This window comes from Manis pentadactyla, chromosome 6 (genome assembly GCF_030020395.1).
Source record: "Manis pentadactyla isolate mManPen7 chromosome 6, mManPen7.hap1, whole genome shotgun sequence".
NCBI lineage: Eukaryota > Metazoa > Chordata > Mammalia > Pholidota > Manidae > Manis > Manis pentadactyla.
The window spans coordinates 24,561,133-24,589,023 of NC_080024.1; the positions used below are offsets into that span (position 1 = coordinate 24,561,133).

Here is a 27,891-nt window from a genome sequence, read left to right on the forward strand (position 1 = left end):
AACTAGATGAGGTGAGAGAGTAGTGTTAGGTGATACCCACCACGTTTCAGATTTGAGCAACCAGGTAGTCGGTTTTGTCGTTCTCTGAAATACAGTTTCCAGGAGAATGAAGAGGTCTAGGGGAAAGACGGACTCATTTAGTTTTGATAATGTTCAGTCTGAGCTGCCTATGGACCACTAGGTAATGTCAGGAGGTAACTGATTATGAATCTGAAACTCAGCATAATTCATGGTATAATGACTCACATTAGAATAAAACTGAGAAATTATTTACCTAGAGAATCATACCGAAGTGAATAAATGTGTTGAAAATCACCAAAACTACAACATGCAAATGAAAAAATATACAAGGTATTATATATGCCCAAAACTAAAAGATATTAGTCAGTTTTGAATTCGGTCTAAAGTCCATCCTTACTAAGGAATTGGTATTGAAACTCAACCAGTGTGACTCTGGGTAATACCCTCTCTGAAAGCCTTTCTATGTTGCTTTAGGCACAACCATAATGCCCTCGTCCCATTAGGTTTAACCAGCATTGTGGTATGAGCTTATGTCTAAGCTTTGAGCTCTGCTTATGAAGTCATGAGTCTTGAATACTGAGTCTCACTTCATCAACTCCATGGATGTCTGCACCCTGATGCTGACCCGTAGGTCCTTCTACTGAGATTATCATTCTTCTCTAGCAAGGGCTGTATTCTTTTTTCTCTTTGCAGTGGTTAGTTTCTTCATGATATGTCGATCGATTGAAGACATTTCAAAGCCCTAAAGATTATATGAGGTTATTCCTTGTAGATTTCCCATTCACCATACTTCTCTATGCCCCTGGACGAAGCTCATTCAGAGAACTACTCCTGTCTGCTCTCTTCATGCCCAGAATCACATGAAAAACACTAAAAATACACTCTCCTTGGCAGAACGGTTGTATCTTTTTTCTAGACTTCTGTTGACATAAAGAAGTTAGTGTATGACTAGTGGGGAAAACTCCCAAATGCCGTCTGTTGGTTTTACATATATTGGTCCTTATCTCTGGCCCCTTGGTAATGCAGAAGTGAGTCAGCACAAAACAAACAAGGGTCATCCTCCCAGTTTCTTGTCCCCTAAACTTACTTCAGATTGTGTAGACACACTGAACAATGCCAATCACAATTAAGAAAGAAGTTTGCTTCCTCTTGATTGCCTAACAAATAAGAAGTGGGTATAGTAGGATGTGCTTAGGTCCTCCAGAATGGGGAAGAACTGGGTTTGGAGCATCTGCTCAATCTTTTATCAAAGCAAATACAGTTACATTAACAAGAAATACACCCTTTCCTAACAACTATCCAATTGGAGATCCTTTATTTATGTGGGACTCCAATATGTGACCTTTACAATCTGGATGTAGGGTTAAGAGCTCATAGTGTCTAGTGTCAGACTGCAGGCCCAGAGCTTGACTCAGGTACTTATTAGCTGTATGGCACTGAGGATTTTTCTTACTCCTGCTTTTACTCAGTTTCCTCATCTGTAAAATGGGTATAGTAATAGAACCTGGGCCATGACATTGTCAGGAGGATTAAATAATAGGTTATAAGACAAGGGTTTAAAATAGGACCTGTTATACAGTAAGCACTCAATAAATGTTAACTATTAATTTAAAGAGAGACTTTTTCTTGATTTTTTAAATTTTTTGCATTGTTTTGGGGTGTTTTTATTTTTTTGGTTGGTTGGTTGTTTTGTTTTTAATGAAGATTGGTATCTGATGCTGCCAGATGGTAACGAGACAAGAGTAAACAACCAGGGATCTTCACGGGTGGACACACACCACGCTCTACTCGGCTGTTACAGGCAGTGACCCATCAGTGTATGTCACTCAGGGAAGAAGAAAGCACAGAGGTATATTCTGGCACCAACATCTCCCTGAAGGATGAGCAGCTGGGCTGGAACAAAGCCAGGGAAGGAATGCACTCTCTTTGGGTAAAAAAAAAAATCACAACACATCTTCCTGTTTTGACAGCCCAGGGAAAAGAGGCAGCTACACAGAAAACAGAAAAAAGCAGCGCGTGCGCTTTGAGATCTCCCAAATGAAAAGCAGCAGAGAAGCACACCCTATTATTGTGCAAAACCCCTACTTATATGTACTTCCTGCTCTCTGGCCCTAAGCCGAATCGTGTTGTAAAAGGAGAGGAGTTTGACTGTTCTTCCCTGATAGGGCACAGAAACGTCTTTCTTTCTTCCTGGATTTGGCTAGTGTTGCCGCAGCTGTTACAGAAGAAATCCCCTGAATACGAATTTTCTTCTCCGTGTAACCTGAATATGTTCGCCCTTCTAAGAATACTGTGTCTGAATCATTTGGAGAGTCCTGAAATTTTTATCAACCACAAAGGTACCAAAATAAAATTTAAGGCATTAGTTATTATGACCAGCTTATAAATAGTGGTTAGAGGTAGAAACCAAGGAAAAGGGAGAAAGAAAGGAAAAGAGAGGCCACCAACATAAGAAAAGAGAGAGATCAATACAGAGAAGAGGAAAGGAGTGCACACCTGCTGGAAATAATAAAAATGTGAGCTGGTATTTAGGCAGGGGTTCACTTTCTCCCTTCAGAAGGTAGAACGTTATTTAATGAGTCTCTACCAAGTTGTCAAGCAGAACAGGTGCACCTTCTGGGCCTCTAGCTCAGGGAAAGGAACTAAAGTGTCATGTCCCCACAAGGCTTCCTAAACTAGGTGTCTCAAGTATATTGCGCAGGGAAAGCAAAAATCCCAACTAGAAACTCCTGCATCGCAAGAATTACCTGCGCCATCTAGTGGCAGCATGTAATACTCCAAGCGGTATCCAAGCAATACTACAGCTTCTAACGGTCTTCTACAGTTAGAAAGACCTAAATTATCCATCCAGTGACAGAATGTAAATGCCAGGAGAGACCTTAACGAGATCGATGGTCTTGACTTTGGCTGCACAGGAAACCACGTGCAAAGCTTCTTAAAAATATATTAGTACTTGGGCCCCATGCCCCAGTTGCAAAAAAAAATACTTTTTTAAATAAAACAATTCATTTTGTTTAAATAAAATGAATGAGAATTTCTAGGAGGAGGGCCCAAGCAATCAGTATTTTTTTTAATTTTTCAGGTCACTTAAGCTGAATCGAACCTTGAGAACCACCGAGCTAACCCAACCCCTCATATAAGGAATGAGTTACCCTTCCTCCATTCAGTTGCTGGACGAATAGAGATGAGAACAGAGGCCCTCCCACAATTTGCAGATCTCCTTAGATCAAGATGAAAGTCACCAGACTAAGACTTGGAACAAGGGGGAGACGAGAAGCACCATCCATATGAAACTATGACTTCCTTTTAAAGTGGATTTGCTTTATTCTTTTTTTTCCCTCCCCTGTCCTGAATACACCCCAAAATGTTCAGACTAAAGCAACCTACACTGACATAAATCAATATTACATTCATTTGAAAAGATGCTTTTATAAAAAAAATACTATAAGCCTCCCAACATAAATAGAATGTGGGATTTATTAAATGTTTTGATTACATTTATTGAACTTCTTTTCAAAAATATCTATGTGCACAAATTGTGCTGGCGTTAGGAGATATATAGATAAAATCTTCATCTAAAACTTGCTTTACCTAAAAAAAAAATTGGGACAAAGTAGATATAAAACAGTATATGTTTTTTCTTTTAAATCTTAGTGAAAAGTAATGAAGACAAAACAGTAAGACAAAATCAGAAGAGTTAGTAGACAGTTCCTTAATGAGATCTTTCACAAGTTCTGCTGAGCTTATTAGAGATGATTTAAAAAGCAGGGGTATGAATAACCACAGGGTTCCCATTCCCTATTTGATAAAAAAGCAGACTAGGTATTTAGAATAAGATTAGTTTCTTTGATAGAGAATAAAGTACATCAATAACACATAGTATTAGATAGTGATAAGTGTTATGAAGAAAATAAAGCAGAGAGGAAAAATAGGAGTTAAATATTAAATGGGGTGGCCAATAATTGTATTTCTTACTTACATGAAGTCCAGTGCAGGTCGATGTGATGATTCTGATCCATGCAGTGATTCAGGGCACCAGGCCTTTGCCGTCTTGTGTCCCTGCTCTCCCCCAAGTCCTCAGGATTCTTTTCTCCATTCATCTGGAAAAAGAGGGAAAAGCAAGACTGTGAGCAGGGCACACATTCTTCCACCTGAGGAAAGAGGCTTGTCCCTTCTTCCCATGGTGAGAACCAGTCAAACAGCTCCACCTAGTTGTCACAGGTATGGGAAATGCAAACAAGCAGTATGCAAAAGAAAAAGGAAGAGTATGCATATAAATAAGCATTAACTACAGCAGAAGATGGCGGTGTGAGTAGAGCAGCGGAAATCTCCTCCCAAAACAACATATATCTATGAAAATATAACAAAGACAACCCTTCCTAGAATAAAGACCAGAGGACACAGGACAATATCCAGACCACATCCACACCTGAGAGAACCCAGCGCCTCGCGAAGGGGGTAAGATACAAGCCCCGGCCCCGCGGGAGCCGAGCGCCCCTCCCCCCAGCTCCCGGCGGGAGAAGAGCAGGCAGAGCAGGAGGGAGACGGAGCCCAGGACTGCCGAACACCCAGCCCCAGCCATCCGAGCCAGAGTGCAGGGCGCTCGATACTAGGAAAACAGGGCAGCAAGAACAGTGAGCAGGCACTGGAGGCTGGGCGACAGAGGGCATAAGAAAAGCGCGCGACCATTTTTTTTTTTTTGCTTTTTTGCTGTTTTGTTTTGGCGAGCGCTTTTTGGAAGTCTTAAAGGGATAGGGACCCCAATACTAGGGAAACAGGGCAGAAAGACTGGTGAGCAGAGGCCTGAATAAAGAAAAACGCACGAATAAAGAAAAACGAACGACCACCTTTTTTTTTTTAATTAAAAACTTTTTTTTTTTTTTAATTAAAAAAATTTTTTTTCTTTTTTTTTGGTGGGCGTTGTTTTGTTTTGCCGGGTGCTTTTTGGAAGTCTTAAAGGGGCAGGGCGGGTCACTTAATCCAGAGGTAGGGAATCCGGGATCTCTGGGCACCCTAACCCCTGGGCTGCAGGGAGCAGGGAGGCCCCTTACGGAGATAAATAGCCTCCCAGCTGCTCCCGCTCCAACGCGACTCCACCATTTTGCAGTAGCTGCCCGAGCCAGGCCACGCCCACAGCAACAGCAGAGATTAACTCCATAGCAGCCGGGCAGGAAGCAGAAACCCTGTCTGCGCGCAGCTGCGCAGCACAAGCCACTAGAGGCCGCTGTTCTCCCAGGAGAGGAGGGCCACAAACCAGCAAGAAAGGAAGTCCTTCCAGCCGTCACTCGTCCCAGTTCTGCAGACTATTCCTATCACCATGAAAAGGCAAAGCTACAGGCAGACAAAGATCACAGAGACAACACCAGAGAAGGAGACAGACCTAACCAGTCTCCCTGAAAAAGAATTCAAAATAAGAATCATAAACATGCTGACAGAGATGCAGAGAAATACACAAGAGAAATGGGATGAAGTCCGGAAGGAGATCACAGATGCCAGAAAGGAGATCGCAGAAATGAAACAAACTCTGGAAGGGTTTATAAGCAGAATGGATAGAATGCAAGAGGCCATTGATGGAATTGAAATCAGAGAACAGGAACGCATAGAAGCTGACATAGAGAGAGACAAAAGGATCTCCAGGAATGAAACAATATTAAGAGAACTGTGTGACCAATCCAAAAGGAACAATATCCGTATTATAGGGGTCCCAGAAGAAGAAGAGAGAGGAAAAGAGATGGAAAGTATCTTAGAAGAAATAATTGCTGAAAACTTCCCCACACTGGGGGAGGAAGTAATCGAACAGACCACGGAAATACACAGAACCCCCAACAGAAAGGATCCAGGAAGGGCAACACCAAGACACATAATAATTAAAATGGCAAAGATCAAGGACAAGGAAAGAGTGTTAAAGGCAGCTAGAGAGAAAAAGGTCACCTATAAAGGGAAACCCATCAGGCTAACGTCAGATTTCTCCACAGAAACCCTACAGGCCAGAAGAGAATGGCATGATATATTTAATACAATGAAACAGAAGGGCCTTGAACCAAGGATACTGTATCCAGCACGACTATCATTCAAATATGACGGTGGGATTAAACAATTCCCAGACAAACAAAAGCTGAGGGAATTTGCTTCCCACAAACCACCTCTACAGAACATCTTACAGGGACTGCTCTAGATGGGAGCACTCCTAGAAAGAGCACAGCACAAAACACCTAACATATGAAGAATCGAGGAGGAGGAACAAGAAGGGAGAGAAGAAAAGAATCTCCAGATAGTGTATATAACAGCTCAATAAGCGAGCTAAGTTAGGCAGTAAGATACTAAAGAGGCTAACCTTGAACCTTTGGTAACCACGAATTTAAAGCCTGCAATGGCAATAAGTACATATCTTTCAATAGTCACCCTAAATGTTAATGGGTTGAATGCACCAATCAAAAGACACAGAGTAACAGAATGGATAAAAAAGCAAGACCCATCTATATGCTGCTTACAAGAAACTCACCTCAAACCCAAAGACATGTACAGACTAAAAGTCAAGGGATGGAAAAACATATTTCAAGCAAACAACAGTGAGAAGAAAGCAGGGGTTGCAGTACTAATATCAGACAAAATAGACTTCAAAACAAAGAAAGTAACAAGAGATAAAGAAGGACACTACATAATGATAAAGGGCTCAGTCAAACAAGAGGATATAACCATTCTAAATATATATGCACCCAACACAGGAGCACCAGCATATGTGAAACAAATACTAACAGAACTAAAGGGGGATATAGACTGCAATGCATTCATTCTAGGAGACTTCAACACACCACTCACCCCAAAGGATAGATCCACTGGGCAGAAAATAAGTAAGGACACGGAAGCACTGAACAACACAGTAGAGCAGATGGACCTAATAGACATCTATAGAACTCTACATCCAAAAGCAGCGGGATATACATTCTTCTCAAGTGCACATGGAACATTCTCCAGAATAGACCACATACTAGGCCACAAAAAGAGCCTCAGAAAACTCCAAAAGATTGAAATCCTACCAACCAACTTTTCAGACCACAAATGCATAAAACTAGAAATAAACTGTACAAAGAAAGTAAAGAGGCTCACAAACACATGGAGGCTTAACAACACGCTCCTAAATAATCAATGGATCAATGACCAAATCAAAATGGAGATCCAGCAATATATGGAAACAAATGACAACAACAACACTAAGCCCCAACTTCTGTGGGACACAGCAAAAGCAATCTTAAGAGGAAAGTATATAGCAATCCAAGCATATTTAAAAAAGGAAGAGCAATCCCAAATGAATGGTCTAATGTCACAATTATCGAAATTGGAAAAAGAAGAACAGATGAGGCCTAAGGTCAGCAGAAGGAGGGACATAATAAAGATCAGAGAAGAAATAAATAAAATTGAGAAGAATAAAACAATAGCAAAAATCAATGAAACCAAGAGCTGGATCTTCGAGAAAATAAACAAAATAGATAAGCCTCTAGCCAGACTTATTAAGAGGAAAAGAGAGTCAACACAAATCAACAGTATCAGAAACGAGAAAGGAAAAATCACGACGGACCCCACGGAAATGCAAAGAATTATTAGAGAATACTATGAAAACCTATATGCTAACAAGCTGGGAAACCTAGGAGAAATGGACAACTTCCTAGAAAAATATAACCTTCCAAGATTGACCCAGGAAGAAACAGAAAATCTAAACAGACCAATTACCAGCAACGAAATTGAAGCGGTAATCAAAAAACTACCAAAGAACAAAACCCCCGGGCCAGATGGATTTACCTCGGAATTTTATCACACATACAGGGAAGACATAATACCCATTCTCCTTAAAGTTTTCCAAAAAATAGAGGAGGAGGGGATACTCCCAAACTCATTCTATGAAGCTAACATCACCCTAATACCAAAACCAGGCAAAGACCCCACCAAAAAAGAAAACTACAGACCAATATCCCTGATGAACGTAGATGCAAAAATACTCAACAAAATATTAGCAAACCGAATTCAAGAATACATCAAAAGGATCATACACCATGACCAAGTGGGATTCATCCCAGGGATGCAAGGATGGTACAACATTCGAAACTCCATCAACATCATCCACCACATCAACAAAAAGAAAGACAAAAACCACATGATCATCTCCATAGATGCTGAAAAAGCATTTGACAAAGTTCAACATCCATTCATGTTAAAAACTCTCAGCAAAATGGGAATAGAGGGCAAGTACCTCAACATAATAAAGGCCATCTATGATAAACCCACAGCCAACATTATATTGAACAGCGAGAAGCTGAAAGCATTTCCTCTGAGATTGGGAACTAGACAGGGATGCCCACTCTCTCCACTGTAATTTAACATAGTACTGAAGGTCCTAGCCACGGCAATCAGACAAAATAAAGAAATACAAGGAATCCAGATTGGTAAAGAAGAAGTTAAACTGTCACTATTTGCAGATGACATGATACTGTACATAAAAAACCCTAAAGACTCCACCCCAAAACTACTAGATCTGATATCGGAATATAGCAAAGTTGCAGGATACAAAATCAACACACAGAAATCTGTGGCTTTCCTATATACTAACAATGAACCAACAGAAAGAGAAATCAGGAAAACAACTCCATTCACAATTGCATCAAAAAAAATAAAATACCTAGGAATAAACCTAACCAAAGAAGTGAAAGACTTATACTCTGAAAACTACAAGTCACTCTTAAGATAAATTAAAGGGGACACTAACAGATGGAAACTCATCCCATGCTCGTGGCTAGGAAGAATTAATATCGTCAAAATGGCCATCCTGCCCAAAGCAATATACAGATTTGATGCAATCCCTATGAAACTACCAGCAACATTCTTCAATGAACTGGAACAAATAATTCAAAAATTCATATGGAAACACCAAAGACCCCGAATAGCCAAAGCAATCCTGAGAAAGAAGAATAAAGTAGGGGGGATCTCACTCCCCAACTTCAAGCTCTACTATAAAGCCGTAGTAATCAAGACAATTTGGTACTGGCACAAGAGCAGAGCCACAGACCAATGGAACAGACTAGAGAATCCAGACATTAACCCAGACATATATGGTCAATTAATATTTGATAAAGGAGCCATGGACATACAATGGCGAAATGACAGTCTCTTCAACAGGTGGTGCTGGCAAAACTGGAAAGCTACATGTACGAGAATGAAACTGGACCATTGTCTAACCCCATATACAAAAGTAAACTCAAAATGGATCAAAGACCTGAATGTAAGCCATGAAACCATTAAACTCTTGGAAGAAAACATAGGCGAAAACCTCTTAGACATAAACATGAGTGACCTCTTCTTGAACATATCTCCCCGGGCAAGGAAAACAACAGCAAAAATGAGTAAGTGGGATTATATTAAGCTGAAAAGCTTCTGTAAAGCAAAAGACACCATCAATAGAACAAGAAGGAACCCTACAGTATGGGAGAATATATTTGAAAATGACACATCCGATAAAGGCTTGACGTCCAGAATATATAAGGAGCTCACACGCCTCAACAAACAAAAAACAAATAACCCAATTAAAAAATGGGCAGAAGAAATAAACAGACAGTTCTCCAAAAAAGAAATACAGATGGCCAACAGACACATGAAAAGATGCTCCACATCGCTAATTATCAGAGAAATGCAAATTAAAACTACAATGAGGTATCACCTCACACCAGTAAGGATGGCTGCCATCCAAAAGACAAACAACAACAAATGTTGGCGAGGCTGTGGAGAAAGGGGAACCCTCCTACACTGCTGGTGGGAATGTAAGTTAGTTCAACCATTGTGGAAAGCAGTATGGAGGTACATCAAAATGCTCAAAACAGACTTACCATTTGACCCAGGAATTGCACTCCTAGGAATTTACCCTAAGAATGCAGCAATCAAGTTTGAGAAAGACAGATGCACCCCTATGTTTATTGCAGCACTATTTACAATAGCCAAGAATTGGAAGCAACCTAAATGTCCATCAATAGATGAATGGATAAAGAAGATGTGGTACATATACACAATGGAATACTACTCAGCCATAAGAAAAGGGCAAATCCAATCATTTGCAGCAAGATGGATGGAGCTGGAGGGTATTATGCTCAGTGAAACAAGCCAAGCGGAGAAAGAGAAATACCAAATGATTTCACTTATCTGTGGAATATAAGAACAAAGGAAAAACTGAAGGAACAAAACAGCAGCAGAATCACAGAACTCAAGAATGGACTAACAGGTACCAAAGGGAAAGGGACTGGGGAGGATGGGTGGGTAGGGAGGGATAAGGGGGGGAGAAGTAGGGGGGTATTAAGATTAACATGCATGGGGGGGTAGGAGAAAAGGGAAGGCTGTACAACACAGAGAAGGCAAGTAGTGATTCTACAACATTTTGCTATGCTGATGGACAGTGACTGTAAAGGGGTTTATAGGGGAGACCTGGTATAGGGGAGAGCCTAGTAAACATAATATTCGTCATGTAAGTGTAGATTAGTGATACCAAAAACAAAGCAAAAAAAAAAAAAAAAAAGGTCAGTTCCTGTGTGGTAACCTCCAACGAGTTCTACACAAGGGTATAAAGGGCATATAAAAGTGTAGGCAAAGGGTCTGTTTGTGTTTATACAGAGGATCAAAGCCTAATTGGGCTACCCCGAAAATGAACTAAGATACGATATGAAAAAGAACTTCCAACATCTGCACTCTCTGGAAGACTCATGCCAGAAGATGATCATCAAAAAACCCCAACAAAGATCCACGCACTGCTACAGCTGTAGATGCACTCATCCCACCCGTTCCTGGACTTGCCGTGGGAATGAGGAAGGAGATATCTAAGCTGGCCTGTGCATACAGTAAAACAACAAATTTGACTGGATCTATACTGTTGGAACTCAACCAAGAATTTGGAGAAGTGCAAATTGTAGCGCTCCAAACTCTTACAACTACAGACTATTTACTGTTAAAAGAACATATGGCATGTGAACAGTCCCCAGGAATGGGTTGTTTTAATTTGTCTGATTTCTCTCAGACTGTTCAAGTTCAGTTGGACAATATCCACCATATCATAGATAAGTTTTCACAAATGCCTAAGGTGCCTTAATGGTTTTCTTTGTTTCACTGGAGATGGCTGGTAATTACAGATATGCTTTGGTTATGTAACTATACTCCTATTATGTTAATGTGTGTGCGCAATTTAAGTAGTAGCTTAAAACCTATACATGCTGAAGTTACTCTACAAGAAGATATGTCAAAGAAATAATCAATCTTCCCATGTTTTCTTCCATCTGCTACTTCTATAGCTTTTCTTCTTCCTTCCTAATTACAACCCTTAAATAGAATTCGTGCCTCATATCAAATTTACCGAATATCATAACTCCTCCAAGTGGTAAAGATACCTCAAGACAAATGCTCGGCATAGAAGCCACAGGGCATAAATATGCAAAGAAGTAAAAAGCTAACCTTTTCAAACAATAAGGCTTCTCTCTCACTTACCAACTTTACATTTCCCTGTATGGCCCCGGAAGATGACTGGTTCGCCAGAGACGGGTAAGATTCCTCAAGGGAGGAACAACCTAAGACAGGCACAGTCGCAGGGGGGCCATCAGGTGAGAAATTGGGGATCAACAGAGGTGAGGCTTAGAACCTCACCCCCCCTGTTCTGAGAGAAATCTTCTGCATACGTGGATGTTTTATTGCCCTTGTCTAGCTTGGATTAACACATAGTCTACAGGCACACACCTGATCATCTATATTTGCTCTCTTACAACACTAAACTATGTTTTCTACCTTTATCTTGTATCTACCTACCACTTCAGCATTTTATTAAAAATAATAATAATAAAGAGAGAAATGTGGTATCCACATATAAATCAAGTATAAAAACCAAATGAGTATTCATATTTGAACTGACTGTTTAGAGTTCATAATGCATGAGCAAAACCGAAAGTTTCTGTGATGACTGCCCTTGTACTGTTCACTATGTAACTTATTCATTATGTAAGAATTTGTTCTACATGTAAGAACTTGTTTGTTATGCCTCAGAAGATTGGAGACTGACGAAAATTAGGCTTGGGGTGGATTAATGATTGTGCATTGAGCATTGACTCCCCTATACAGAATTTTATTGTCGTTAACAACCATTTGATCAATAAATATGAGAGATGCCCTCACAAAAAAAAAAAAAAAAGGACAGACTTCCAATGGTAAAATAAATAAGTAACCGGGATGTAATGTATAGCATAAGGAATATAGTCAAGATATTGTAACAGCTTGGTAGGGTGATAGCTGGAACCTAGAATTATGTATATAAATGTTCTACCACTGTGTTGTACACTTGAAACTAATGTAATGTAATACTGTGCGTCAACTACCCTTCAATAAAAAAATAATTATTTAAAAAAAAAAAAAAAAGCATTAGCATTTCCTGCCCACAATCAGTTTGGAAGGCCTGAAGTTATCCAGAAGGAAGATCATGCTGATTAGGACCAAGGTGGTGACAGGAGAGCTGGTGAAAACTTGAAAGGATTCTGGATACATCCTGAGATAGAGTTGACAAGGTTTACTGAGGAATTTGCTGAGTGTGAGAGAAGAGGAATAAAGCTTAAAGCCAAGACAGATGAACTGCTGATGTTCAGACACTCCTGTCCAGGGGCATTTTGAGAGGACTCAACTTGCCTGTGTGAATTCCTATGTGGCTCTTATGTGTGGCCAGAAGAAGAGGAAGGTTGTATTCAAGAAAACCCAAAATACAGAGGTAGAAAATATTGATTACAAGATATTTGCTCTTCCTAGACCATGAAGCTCTTCTGAGAGATAGACGGAGGACTTGTCGCTACAAAGGGCTCTGGAGACAGCGATGCAGTCTTTTTAAATTCCTCAAACAGCAAAATCTGGAGTAGGAACATTGAGCGTTCTTCTCGTGCAAATCATAGCACCTAAGGGGCAGCAAATACCATGGATACTTCTGGGGTGTTGGAGATGTACTGCTGAGTTGAACTTTTTTTTTATAGGAACCTATATAAGCCATTCTCAAAAATAATACTTGGGGTAGGGGACAGGGCATTTTGATAATGACAAGGATCTGAGTTTTGGAGAAATAATAAAAATGTTTTGTGTTCCCCACCAATTTGCCCTTATTTAGAAGAGAGAAAAGAAAGAGAGAGAGAGAGAGAGAGAGAGAAAGGAAGAACGAATAAAGAAAGAGGAAGGAAGGAAGGAGAGTTTAGGTATGCTATTCCTTCCTATACATATACACTCACACACATATACATATACCATACACACACACACACACACACACACACACACACACACACACCTCAAGTAGTAAATTCTGTGCTCAGTGACAAAGAGAGGTGTGGCAAATTGAAAAAAAAATTGAAAGTTGCCTGCTAAACATTTTTCTTCATATATTTTGCTTCCAAAAGCCTAAACCCATGTTGGGCACAGGGATGAGAGAAAATACCCCTGAATAGATTAAATATGTAAGCCAAATATGCAAACATGAAGGCAAAAGGATTTTTCTTGGATTAAATGTGATTTTCCTCAGGAAGGAAGGGGAAGGAAGGAACAGGAAGGAACAGGAAGGAAGAAATTGCAGTGTTGCTAGAGAGGCTGTATTTCCCACAAGGAGGAAGGAGAGGGGCTGGTGATGGAAAGTGTACAGATCCTGCCTTTCTTTAAAATTAACATGTATTGTTCATCATGGAATTTTTGCATTAATTTAGAATTTTTGAATTTTGCATTAAAATATTATTTACGTGATACTGAGTTTTGTGGTGCCCCCTCAGCCCTAATCCCAGTACCAGGGAGACACACACCACAGAAAGATGCCAGTGCTCCAAGCATGTCACACCCTTAGACCCAAAGTGCCATTCTAATGGGATTATAGACACTCAATAGTAACCTCAGTGAACAGATGATCTACAAATAAAGAAGTTCCTCTGATCCCCCACATTTTACACTATGTTAGAACTTTGAACTATAGAGTTAAATAAACCCTAAGAAAGAATGAGGTTAATGCCAAAATTGAGGTCAGGAATAAAAAACATAATTTGAGCTCCGTTTCTTGCCCATCTGAGTTCATGGACTGGTTTTCACATCCTTTTTACCAATGATTCTCAACACTGGCTGCACATTAGAATCATCTTGAGTGCCTTCAATACATACCAAAGACAGAGCACTACCCTGAGAGGTTTGGAGTTAATTGGTGTGTTTTAAAAATTTCCCAAGTTATTCTAACATGTGGCCAGGGCTGAAAGCCATTGCTTTATACTATCAAGCAACATTGGTGTGTTCCACGTGTACTCTGATGGTTAAACCTAGTAGAGTTCCAGCAAAACAGTACCCTTCCCCACTGTCTTCTTTATTTTCCCTTCTTTTGTGGCTTCAAAACAAATCTCAGTGCATACTGCAGTGAAGCATTAAAAAACCCAAGCTCACTACAAAAAAGGAGGAGAGCTTGGGAACATAATTAAAACAACGAATTTGAAAGAATCCCTCTACCTAAAGCTCAGAGAGTGTCAACTCTTTAAAAGTGTGTTTGCATTTATGTGATCCTTTCTCTCAAGATGACAAAGCCCTTTTACAGTTAGAGAAGTTAGGAATAAAGAAAACACACTTAGAATAAAATAGCACAAAAACTGATTTTAGTTCTTTTTATGGCATCAATTTATTGTCACAGCTGAAATATTTTCTTTGTGCTGCATGACAGCAACATATACTTAACCACCTTTTCCTCTTAAAGCCTAGAAATAAAGCTTACCTCTCTACTTTGTGTTGTTGGTAAGGGCCTGGTTTGGGTGAGGATTAACCCTGGTTTTCAAGGTGCTTATAATCTAATATATTATTGGTAGTTCAGCGTACAGCATCATGACACCATGATGGATGTCCCTGAAATGGCTTGTGAGCCAGGTTACAACTTCAGACAGCTTTATTAACCCATCTGTTCACTCTTATGAATGAAATCATTCCTATACAAACTACAAAGGACGATCACCTCAAATGACAGCGCTGCAAATGAGATGTTCAGCTTGAAGGAGTGTTTGCCTGCCCCTACGGAAAATGTTACTGCCGGCACAAGTAGAACCAGGAGCAGACTGAAAAATAAAAAATGCTCCCGTTTGCCAAATAAAACCTACAACTGGTGTAAGAATAGGCAAAAGAAACTCAACCACAAGATGACTAAAAGTTATCACTAACAACCAAAAGTACCCCTTTACCCATCTACCCAGGTGCAAAGAACCCCAAAATCCATCACTGTTACTGGATTCCTTTGGATTAAATAGTGCTATCTCCCTGTAGACTATATGTAAATATACACAATATATCCAAGTAAAGGCTACAGCATTGTCACTAAAGATTACACCTAGTTCAACAGTTTATATCACTCAGAAGCACTGAGCACCTGACTTGGAGGAAGATTATCCAGAAAGGATGGTGAATGGGATAGAAATAAAATATAAATGCAGGTGCCAAACCACAGGAGAATCAGCAGCACCTATAACTCTGTCACAGACAGAATTTGCTGATATTTTTATTGTGCATCGCAGTTTTTGCAAATATATTGAAATACTATATATGTCATTATTTTGGATTTATGATGATTGTTAGGCCAGCCATTAGATTCTGTTATTTCATGTGTAAATAAGAAGCAACACATACTGCTTTGTCATAATTTTTAAACCATTTTTGTAACTGTATTTCAAAGTAACATGTTTTCTTTGAATTATTTGTATTTTATATTGTGCATTTAAAACATTATTCTGAGAAGTGACAGGCTTCACCAGACTGCTAAAGCAGTCACAACACAAAAAAAACTTAAGAACCCCTGAAAGAGAGAAGCTTCTCCTGTCATTGTAGTTATTGATAATTAGATATGTGTGTTCTCATACTACGTATCCTAAGTATGTAATCCTAAAATTCCTATCAGCAAGACAGGCAAGAAACAAAACATGCTCCACTAGACTCTTTGCTATCAAGGGGCCCTCTGGGCTTCATGGTAGGATAAGGAAGGCAGACATCCTCTGTGCTTCATTCCAAATAACACATTAAAAGTTATTTTCCACAGATGACCAAACTTCAGTGATATGAACTGCCTTTGTTTGTGTTTCTTAAAACAGAAAAGAAACTGTCCACTACCCATTCAGAGGAGCTATCTGATTTCTGACTTCTACGGTGACTTGCTAGAGGACTACAGCAATTAACTTAACCTTTTGGAACTCCTCCATATGTAAAAAGCAAAAAGCTGCAGGTCATTAAACTACATAACTACATCTGCAGTTTCTCTACCCATCAAATACTGTTATTGCTTATAACATATTTTGAGATTTCCCAATGATGAACGTTGTGTGATCATAAAACGGTATGGCACAGAAAAAGAATTCTGGAGGAATAGTGAAGCCTAACACTTGTCAAATTGGTATACTGGGTTGGCCTCAAGCTAAATTCGTAGCAGTCAACTGAGGTGGCTTTGGCCCTGGCACCAGGCTCTTGGTTACCAGCGACTCTCCACGTGCCGGTTGCTGCCAATGGCTCAGCTGCATCCTCTCCAGCTTTGTTCCTATCACCTGTAAATCTGCACTGAAGCCCCTGCTTAGGTGAGGAGGAAGAACTGAGAGGGTGGAATGCCGTGACTACTCAGGGTGATGAGCTTCAGGGAAGGCTGGTCCTAACTGGCAGCAGATCCTGCTTAGGAGAGAGGCACTTGCAACTCCCCAGTGCTGACAGGTCCACTGCAGGCCATCCTGCATCTCTTTTTTAGGGAAACTGGCGGACATCTGGTGCTTTCATGGTGGTGGTAAGCTCCCATTGTCACAGGACACTCAGAGCACCAGGGAGAACGAAACCAAACCACAGATACAGAATGCACACTTGTACAGCCTGTGCCATTCAGATACATCCAACATTTAAACCATTCCTGCAGGAACTCAGGCACAGGCAGTAACAAAAAACTTATAACCAATTAAACTCATTCAAGCCAATTATTCAAACAGTTCTTACCAATACACAGTTCAAACCTTTAAGTCAGAAGAATTTGTTTAGAAACTGACTAATGGCCTCCAGAAATTAGCTCCCCGGAAACCAGTATAAAGTGTCCCAGTCCAGAACATCCCTGCCCTCAAGGCGATTTTCCAGCTTTGCTCCCACAATATTTTGCATCTTACAGGTGAGCAATCCGGGGACCACAGAGTGTTAAGGGATTTCCCTGAGACAAGAGACTTCGGAGGTAGAAACAGAACTGGACTCCCAAATGAGGGATCTGTGAGTGATATTCTTAGTTTCTATACACACAAGAGGAGTATAAACTGAGCTTTTCAAGAATTACATTAATAGACTGACAAGTTCATTGTGTATGTGTGTACTGAGTGGCCCAAATTTTAGGTGATTGTTCAACAGTACAAAAATTGAACAAACCCACTTTCCATTTTCCATGGGAAATTAACTTTTGTTAATTATAGCCATGACTCATCATTGAGAGAAGAGAGCCTCTCTTCTCACTTTTGTTATGACCTGTCACCATTGATTAGGGCAATAAATGCTCTTCCCCATATCCCTACCACCTTCCCTAAGTATCCTGGGATCCTCGCTCTACAGACACAATGCATTTAACAATGCAGAACAGGAGTTCCAGTTGCAGTGGGTAAATTTAGATGTTAACGTGCATCATTTTTAAATTTCCAACTCTACAATTAAAATGCTCTTTTATAGTCACTTAGGACATAACTCTCAATTTATTTATTGTCATATGCATGTATTAGATGCAAAATTCTTTTATACAACCAATGTTGAGATTAATCTACTAAGGTCACAAAATGCACATAGAGAACTCACATTAGCTGTGCCAGAGAGGAAAAGAGGGATTATTTGCACAATTATAATCTATGCTGGGGACAGTTTCTGGGTCAGAGTTAAGTCTATAAACATACATATGCCCCCACAGTCTTCAAGATCATTACTACCAACAATAGGCCCCAGCTCTTGTTTTCCTAAATGGTGTTCTGAGCAGCAGAACAATGCCGACATTTCTTATATGCTGATAACATAATACAAAGAATGTTAACAGTTGAATCAGTCTCCAACTGAACCAAGATTGTGTATATAAAGTGAAATTACTTTCTTTCTCTTTGCTCTTCCTCCCTTCCTGAGTGTGATGAGGTCCTGTGACTGGTTGATGACACTGTCTCCCCATTTTATGATTTTTAGCTTCGAGTAGATTTCCATGTCTTTGGTTGCTCCTTGCCTAACATTTATTTACTTGCTCCTATGTTTTCCAAATAGGAAATGTCCAAGTGCCAGCAGATAAATGTGTCAGAGAAGGGAAGCGTCTCTCCTACTCACACATAAGGTAGAAATGTAATTACATCATGCCTGAGATGTGTCAGGGAGTGAACCAGTGCCAACACACAGCAGCCTATATTGCACCCAAAGTGAGATCTGGTCTGTCTTCTGGAAAGTTCTGTAGCCAGAAATTCAAAACAAAATCAGCAACAGTTGAATATGCCTGAAGTCAAATTAACCCGAGCTGCAAAGAGTATCAGTTGGGAAAGAGAAGATAGGACCCCTTTCCCTTTAAGCCCTAGGCTACGTATTTTTTAGTCTTAAAAGTTCAGTCAAACTAAAGGTTTCCTTCTGCCGGGCTGCTTGCACTGATCCAGGCCTTAGAAACAAGCTTTTCCACCATCTGTGAGTTTTAGTGTAGACCAAATAATTTTTCAAGGTTTAAAATAAGTAATTTTTCTCCTAAACTCTCCAATGAACAAATTACATTAATCCTTAATAGGCTACTGCAACTTTAACTCTTCCCAGATGTATAAGGATTAGAAGGGACATACATGAAAAGTCTGAATCTGCAGTCCAGTAAGACTCCTCTTAGATTTGCTAGGTATAATCTCAGTAAATCAACTTGGAAAAAAGTGTTTCACTTTTATTTATAGAATCTAAAAAATTAATCTTTTACCATTTTTCTGGCTATGAAATGCATTATGAATTTTTTTTTTAAAGGGATGGGGGAGTGGGAAAGGGGATTTAGGCACAGTTGTAAATACTTTCTTAACCCCCAATTCCCAAAGGAAAACATGACTTTCCCAAGAGAGATCTTTCTGTTATTGTCCAAAAGATGACAGGAATGTGTACAATCACTGATAAATCCACTAGTTTCTATCTGCTCACAATGTGCCCTTAATCTCTGAAAGCATTGCTACCTACATACACAAAACAATCACTACCACAGCAGGTGTGCCGGAGTAGGTAGAGGGGGCAGGCAGCATGCTAATAAGGACATGGTTAGAAAATGACAATCTGTCAAGCCTTGGAAAAGAAACGTGGTCATGAGCAAACTCAACCTGCAATCAGGGGCCGGGTTTTTATGGTATGTGTCTGAATGATAATAACTGGCCCAGCGTATGCTGTCATCCTTCCTCACTTTTCAAGTAGAGAGGATGTTTTTTGCTTCAACTATGGCATTGGAAACATTATATTAATGCTCTGTATTGACAACTGCCTCACCTCTCCCCCACCCCGAGGAGGTGCGTCCTTTCCAGCATGGAGGAGAGAGCTATACCCATGATCTAACAAACAGTGTGATTCAGTCCCCATTTTTACTTCTCTTTTTCTTTCTTCTCTCTTAACCTTGGAAACTAACCAATTTCTGTGGCTAAAAAAAAATAATGAAGCGAGCCAAAGAAAAAGGATGTTGAGCAAATCAGATATTTAATAAAGAAAGGAAAAGGCCATTTCAATGCAGATTCAATTAGTTTCAAATCCAAAGGTTTCCCACAGGTCCCCACACAGACCAGTGAGTTACACTGAGTTAAAGTACAGATGCCTTTTTTATAAAGAACTAGGACATATCCCTATGGTCTCTGACATAGGCAGGAAAACTGATTTAGTGGCCTAATTCCAGTCTCAAAATTTGAAACTCCAGTATTGCATTGGTGCCTTCTGGGCATTTTCCTGACATTTCACTGATGCTAAACTGTTCTTCATTTAGGTTTTTAGAAATTGATACGTATAGCTGGGAGCACAAACACTTGTGAAGGTAAATTTACTATCCAAACACTTGAATGAGGAAAGACAAACTGTGGGGAAAAGAAAACTAAAAGAGGGAAATCAGACTTCGCTTCAAAAAAGTGTTTGGGGAGGGAGGGCATTAATCTTAAACACAAAGACAGCAAGTCATTCAAATGCTGGTGCCAATAGGTGCCTTGGTGCAATATTAGTATAATTTCCATCAGCCTCTTCATCCTTTGTTCCTTAGTGCAATTTTCTGTCTTAAGTAAAGTGTTGGGAAAATACAGGTTCAGACAACCCCAGTCTGTGCTCTACCCCATAAAACAGTTGTGTGAGCCACTCCCCTGTATAACTGCCACAAAATTCAGGTGACTCAAATTGAATTGTTATGTATCACAGTCCATTTGTCATTTGTACAAGCCAGCTGTAAGACACCAGAGTGCAGATCTCCCTACTTAATATCTAAATGGCCAGTGAAGAGGGAGGTAACAATAAGCTAGCAGGGTAGAGACTGGGTCGGAGGGTAGAGACATTACAGCTAGGGCCACATGAAAAGCAAGCAGAGGGACAAGCTGTTCAGTGGATCCTCTGAGAAAGGAATGTATGGATTCTTTAAGGAAATGAGAGAGTAGAAGGTTAACAATATTCTTGAGATGGACTTCATTTCCAGAAATTGTAACTAGAGACAAAGATGTGCTTCACTGTACATTTTGTGCATATGGATAGAGTAGGATTCATTCAGAGAGTAAGGATTTAAAGTAAGCAAAATTGGTCATGGGTCCTGCTCTAGGCTTGGATCCTAGAAACTGACTCAGAGGGACACACTGGAATGAGAGCCATGAGGAGGTGGGGAAGCAGACTGAGCAGCTGGAGAAGCAGACCACAGTGCATTTGCAAAAGAGGTGGGCGCCCATTCCATGGGGACTCTGGATATTCAGAGGGGTCTCAGACTGAAGCCAGGGTGTGGGCATTTGTTGTCCCCAAAATGAAGAGTCATTAGATGTTCTTCAAAGACAGTGTTAAGAAAAAATCAAAGACGAGCCACAGCCCAGGAGAAACATTTACAAATCACGTATCTGATGAAGGACTTGTGTTCAGAATATATAAAGAACTCTGAAAGCTGTTAAGAGAACAAACACCCTAATAAAAAAAGAGACATAGAATTTGAACAGACACAATACCAAAGAAAGATATATGGTTTGCAAATAAGCATAAGAAAAGCTGTTCAACAGTGTTAGTAACCAGGGAAAACCACAGTGAGATACTACTACAAATCCACTAGGCTGTCTCAGATTAAAAGGACTGAACATACCAAATATGAGTGAGGATGTGGGGAAACTGGACCTCTCATACACTGCTAGTGGTGATGTGAAATGATTCAACCATTTTGGTAAACAGTTCATTAGTTTCTTAAAGTTAAACATATACTCAACATACTACCCAGCCATTCCACTCTTAGATATTCACCCAGTAGAAATGAAAGCCTATACCCATACAAAGACTTGTGCATATTACCAGCATCTTTATTTGTAATAAAGCCAATAACTGGAAATAACCCAAATGTCCATCAAGAGGTAAACAGAGAACCAAATAGTGGTATATCCACAAAATATTTTTAAAAACGGAATAAAAAGGATATTGATCAATGCAATACAGATAAATCTCAAAATAATAATGCTGAGTGAAAGCAAGTACATACTATATAATCCTATTTAGATAAAGCCTAGAAAATGCAGTAATTCTAGTTCAGAATAGTCACCCCCTGCTTGTCTTTACTTAGGTCATTACTACACTTCCTTCCTCAGCTCAGATATCACCTTCTGGGAAAGTTCCCTGCGGGGAAACTTACCTACCTGCCCAGGTTGGGTTAAGTGCCCCTGCTATGAGTTCCACAGTTTCCTACCCACCTTACAGCAGAATATTTATAGACATTGTAATCATCTGTTTGCTCATTCATCTTCTTACTAGACTGTGAAATACTTTAAATAAAAAATCACACCTTTTGTTTTTGTATTTCCCAAACCTAGAACACAATAGATGCTCCATAAACATCAACTTGAGATGCCTCTTTTGAAGAATAAATGAGTGAATGGATGAACAAAAGAACCAACAGATAATCAGAGAATACAATTTGCAGGCATTTTAGAGGCCCAACCTTTACAAATCCAGGTAGGACCAAACTTGCATATAAACAAAAGACATGGAAACAGAGGAAATGTGACTTTTGCAAACAAATATAAAAGGTTTGTCTCCCATCATACACATCTGCATCAGCTTATTTGAACTCTATTCAAATATTCACAGGAGGAGAAATACAGGTTGGGGCAGGAAGAATAAATCAGGAATTTATAACAGAAGGTAGAGGTTTTGAGAGGGTCCAGGTAGGGGCAGCACCAGAGCCCTAATGTCAGCAGGGAGCTGGGAGGAAAAGGGAAAATGTGCGGTTCAGCATATTGGCTCTCCAGTCAGAAGGTCTGGGGTCATCACTCGCTCGGCAGTGGCTCTGGAAAAGTGACTGAATTTGTCAGTCAGTTTCCTCACCTGTAAAAGTGGGATATTGATAGTGGCTACTCATGAAATATTTCCAAGGATCAAAGGAAATAACTCAAGCGCCTGGCACACAATAAAGTCCCTGTAAACAGGAGATGTTATTAGGAAGGGGCCAAGGACCAGTCTCACTTTCTTGGCCTTTTGTAGTCCTGCCAACACCACCAGATGCTCCGGAAGGTTTATGAGCCTTTCCACATGGAGGGAGAGCAAATGTCCTGGGCCCCTCCACACTGCTCTGCCTGACACCTGGGCTGATGGTGTGGGGCTTGATTAAGGGGCTCTAAGTTAGGCCCTACGATGGAAAAGCGCCAAATGGAATTATTCTGCCTAAAGAGAATCAAGTTAGTTTTAAAACTTAAAGGCTTGTCCTGACTAGTTGTTCTCCACCTTGTTCAAAACATGTTTAAGCTTCTGGTTGGGAGATATTTAGGTTAGATATAAGAAAGAACTCCTGGAAATAGGAGGATGTTAAAAACCCTAATTGACTGCCAAAAGAAGTCATGAATGCTCCTAGTCTAGAAGGATCTCAGGTGAGATAGCTACCTGTAAGAACAGGTTGTATTAGGTCAGAGGAAACAGACATTTCCTTCCCTTTCTTTTTGATTTGTTTTTTAACAGTACCCTGGGAAATACTTTAGGGGTTATCATATGTCAATTACAAAATGCAGGTTATGATAATTCACAGAATTTCAGTTCACTTGTTAACCATTCAGCACCACAGCTTTTGTATTCAGGATTTCCCTCCCTCTCTCTCTAATTCAGCAGTATTTTTTTCAAACTTCAGTCCCAAGGGAATCCTATAGAGAACTTGTTTATTAAAAATGCAGATTCCAGCCAAACCACCTGAATCAAAACCTGGTAGTGAAGTCTGAAAATTCATATTTTTAAGAAACTCCCAAGGTGATACCAAATGACTACCCCAGAACTTGAGGTTACCTGAGTACAAAGTTTTGTATAATTTCCTACACTCCAAGGACTGTCCCTCAGGGGGAACAAAATTAAGCTTGAGAATTGGATCCTCACTTTCTCAACCAACTCCAACAGGAGCTGTGGACCCAGGCTTTGAGGATGAACCCAGGTGGTGTGACAGTAGCAAAGGAGCCATGTCCTTCCTCAGCTACAGCTCTGGTCCCTGCCACCCCTTTCCTCTGAACAGCAGCCACTAGTGACCAGGAACATGGTCAGTTCCAGATGACCCTACATGGCAGTAACAGGGTGAACTGACTGAATCCTTGAAGTTTCTTTCTAGGTCTGTTAAGTTACACTGCTAAATTCATATTGCCCTGAAGTAGCGGCTTCTCCCAGCTCTTTTTATAAGTTAATCTACTCACACAGTCACCTCTACATTTGAACTCTCACATCTTTTGACAAGTAGAAAGGAAAAATAAAGTACAAATAACATGGCTACCAGGCAAGTTGGAAAATTTTGAAGTTTCTCGTTTAAGTGATTGAAAAGTACCTGCTGTGAGGCAATTCTGAAGCTTAAAAGAGGGACTATATGGACCAGAGTATCTCTCTGTTGGTTACCTTACCCTGCCAGGAAGAAGGGCTGCCAGATATGCCAAAAAAAAAACCTCTGCAAAATATTTTTTTACAGGGCTTTGCAACTACATTATCTCATTCCATAAGTGAGTTTTGTATGGTTGAGTGGGGATGGAAGAACATGTAACCCCCCTGATTAATGGATCATTATTGGGAGAAGGCTGTTTTGGTAAGGGACACTTGCTATGTCTACCTCATTATGCATTTTGAGCATATAGAGAAATGGGACCTGCATAATTTAACAACACAATATAGGTATAGACTTTTAACAATAAAGGCGAAAGGCTCTCTTTCACTGTGCTTGTAAAGACATGGACTACACTGTTGACCAAGATCCCGAGTATTAAGTGCAGAGAGGGGAAGACAGTTTAAGTGTTTACACATTTTTTTCTACCAACTTTCTGTACTCACAGTCTTTAATCTCCCAAGAAAACCCCAGCACACCTGTGTTGCACATGATAGCAGCTCTCACCCAGCAGGTACATTTAGAGAAAGGAATCTGTCAGGACACTAATAACAGTCCTGACAAAGGAGGCAGGAAATGTTGCCAGCACCATAGGAAATACTATCTCTAGGAAATGAAAAGTGTACTATAGTGACCATAGTGTACGTTTGTTTATGTTCTTGTTTCCTCCACTGGCAATAGTTGCTGTCAATCCATGAATTCTGTTCTACGAATGAAATAGAAAATTGCTTTAGTATTACACAGTCTCAGCTGGATGTTAAACTAACAGCCTGGTGATTTTAAACTCAAGCTTAGATGACTTTTGCATTACGCTTCTTTGAGCTGGAAAGGAAATAGAATACTCTCCACAAAAGATGTTATACTCAGGAGAAAAGTGAAAAAAAAAAAGTAACAGCCACTTGTGTGATTTTGTGTGTGTGTTTTGTTTTGTTTTGTTTTGAGAAGGGGTGAATTTTCTAAAAGTAAAAAAGAAAGAATGTGGAGTCTTATCATCTATCTGCTATGATAGTAGGTCAATGACCTAGCTACCAAGAAAATTCAAGGGAATATGTAGGAGGAAACAGATAAGGTGTAGTTGCTAGGAATATCAGAAGCAAAGGGAACACCACCGAAACTTAGTCATGTTGCATGACTTTGATAGGAAATGCATAGTATCTGTTTCTAGAACTTCCATTATGCATTGGAGACCACTGTCCACCAAAGTCAGTCCTCCCCTTCTTTCTCTGTAATTGGGCTCACTGCAGCTCAGATTTCATTTCACAGCCTACAGGGCACAAGAGGTGGCCATGTGACTGAATTCTCAGGGAGAAATAACATGGGAAGTGATGGATTCCACCTCCTGGCCTGGAGCTGAAGGCAGATGTACACCCCTCTGCTGCCTTGACCTTCCCACAGGCTGAAATACAGACATTCCTATGACCAGCTTGAATCCTGCCACTGACAATAACACACTAGGGGAAGGAAAAACAAGATAAAACAAATCTGTGATCCTGAATAGCCGCATTGGAGCAAACTAACCTAAAATAAGAGAAAAGTTAAGTTCTATTTATTCCAACAATTATGCTTTTGAGCTTCTTTGTAACTGTAACTTAGCTTTCACCCTAATATACATTATACCATTTTTAAACTAAGGTCTTAGAACAAAAGAGCCCTAGGATGATAACTGTTTTCTCCATTTAATATAAACCTTCTCAGATTTCTAGAAGTGTTCTGTTTTAAAGGCAGTAATACAATGATTGTTTCCTGAGAGTTCACATAAAACAGATACACAAATTAAGAGAAGGAACATTATAATATGTTCAAAAATACCCTAAATTTATTGAAAGTGGAATGTTCCTTGAAAAATCATCAACAATCAAACTTGCACTAATCACCAATGTATTCAGCCACTGTAGCCATAGGTGGAAGCATAGATACTAGTATGTGTCCTACCCCAAAATTCATAAGTTGAAGTCTCCCAGTACCTCTGCATGTGGCTATATTTGTAGACAGAGGTTCTTCAAGGATGTAATAAAGATGAAATGACATTCAGGTGGGCTTCAATTCAATATAGGTGTGCCTATATGAGGAGATTAAGACATAGACACATACACAGAGAAGATCGTGTGAAGACACAAGGAGAAGACAGCCATATTCAAGCAAAGGAGAGAGGCTTCAGGAGACATCAACCCTCCTGGAACCTTTATCTTGATTTCCAACCTCCAGAACTGTGAGACAATAAATTTCTGTAATTTAAGCCCCCCAGGTTTGTGGAACTTGGTTACAGGAACCCTAGAACTAATACAGGTATGTCAATGTCAAGCATTTTTCTTTTGAGCCAGAACCAAGGAGAAATTTGTTGGGTTGCTTCTCTAAGAAAACAAACAAAGAAGAAATGAGTTCTATATCATTTTTCAGTAATTCAAATCTTTGTTTTTTGTGACTAACAAAGAGGACTTATTCATGCTTTGATTATATCTGAACATCCAAAATAATTCTATATCCTCCCGCAAATAAATTTGGATCCAGCCTTATGATATATTCAAAAGTGTGCTCCTGATAGATCAAAGATATAAACACAAAAAGTAAAAAGCTAATAAAATAAAATATTGAAGCTAAATCCTCAAATCACAATGTCAAAGTTGATGGGTTTAACTTCATCAAATGAAGAATTGTGGTGCAATGAAGGATTCCCTAGAAAAAGTTAACAGACTAGAGAAGATAATCTATAACAGCTAAATCCAAATATCTAGAATATCCCTCCATACCAAAAAACAAAACAAAACAAAACAAAAAACATGGCAAATCAGCAAGAAAATAATCCAATAGCCAACAGAAAAAATGGATAAAGGGTAAATCTCAGGAAAATCTTAGGGAAAGGACAGATGTCTAACAAGTACATGAAGAACAGTTCAACACTGCTAGTGACAAAAATACTTAAAAGTTTAACCATCAACAATATTTTTCACTAGAATTTCAAGAACTAGAACACTAGATAATATTATGAAGGGTTGGAGAGGATGTGGGAATGACAGAAACTATTAAATACCATTGTAGGGAATATAAACTAGTCCAGTAATTCCAGAAAATAATCTTACCAGTACTGAAAAATTAAGTGTGAGGATGTCCTGTGATCCAGCAACCCACTTCTGGGTACAATAGTCATCCGTTATCCTAGGAAGACATGGTTCTGGACTCAGTGGATGCCTGAAACTGAGGATAATACCAACCCCTATACATACTGTGCTTTTCTCTTTATGTGCATACATATGATAAAGTTTGATTTATAAATTAGACAGTGATTAACAATTATAATAGAATTTTACTTTAATTATAACAATATACTGTAATAAAAGTTAATGTGAATGTGGTCTCTCTGTCTCCCTCTCTGTCTTTAACTAAATATCTTATTGTACTGTACTCACCCTTCCTCTTGTGATGACGTGAGATAATAAAATGCCAATGTGCACGATAAACTGAGGTGAATGACATAGATATTGTAATGTAGAGTTAGGCTGCTATTGATGTTCAGCTGATTCGCCAGGAGACTCGGCTTCCAGACCAAGTCGACCTTGCATAATTGAAACTGCGGAAAACGAAACGGAGGCTTACGGGGGACTACTGTACATATCTCACAAATGCTCACATCCAGATCCCTAGAAGAACATGTACCTGAATATACATTTATCTAAAACAACCAACTGTGCATAGAGCAATACATCTAAAACATAGGTTGCTGAGTATTTATAACACTATTTCACTTATTAAAAACATGTACCTGCACAACCAATGACATATTTTCCAAA

At 39.6% G+C, this 27,891-nt stretch overlaps 1 long non-coding RNA gene across 1 annotated transcript; it reads right to left on the bottom strand.

Annotated features, from left to right (window-relative positions):
* Nucleotides 1-1,599: 1,599 nt before the first annotated feature.
* On the bottom strand, nt 1,600-22,907 carry LOC130684230 (uncharacterized). The gene is made up of 3 exons (XR_008998420.1): nt 22,729-22,907; nt 4,001-4,121; nt 1,600-1,914 (listed from the first exon to the last, which is right to left on the bottom strand). It is a non-coding gene; the product is annotated as an uncharacterized LOC130684230 (long non-coding RNA).
* Between the last annotated feature and the right edge of the window lie 4,984 nt (nt 22,908-27,891).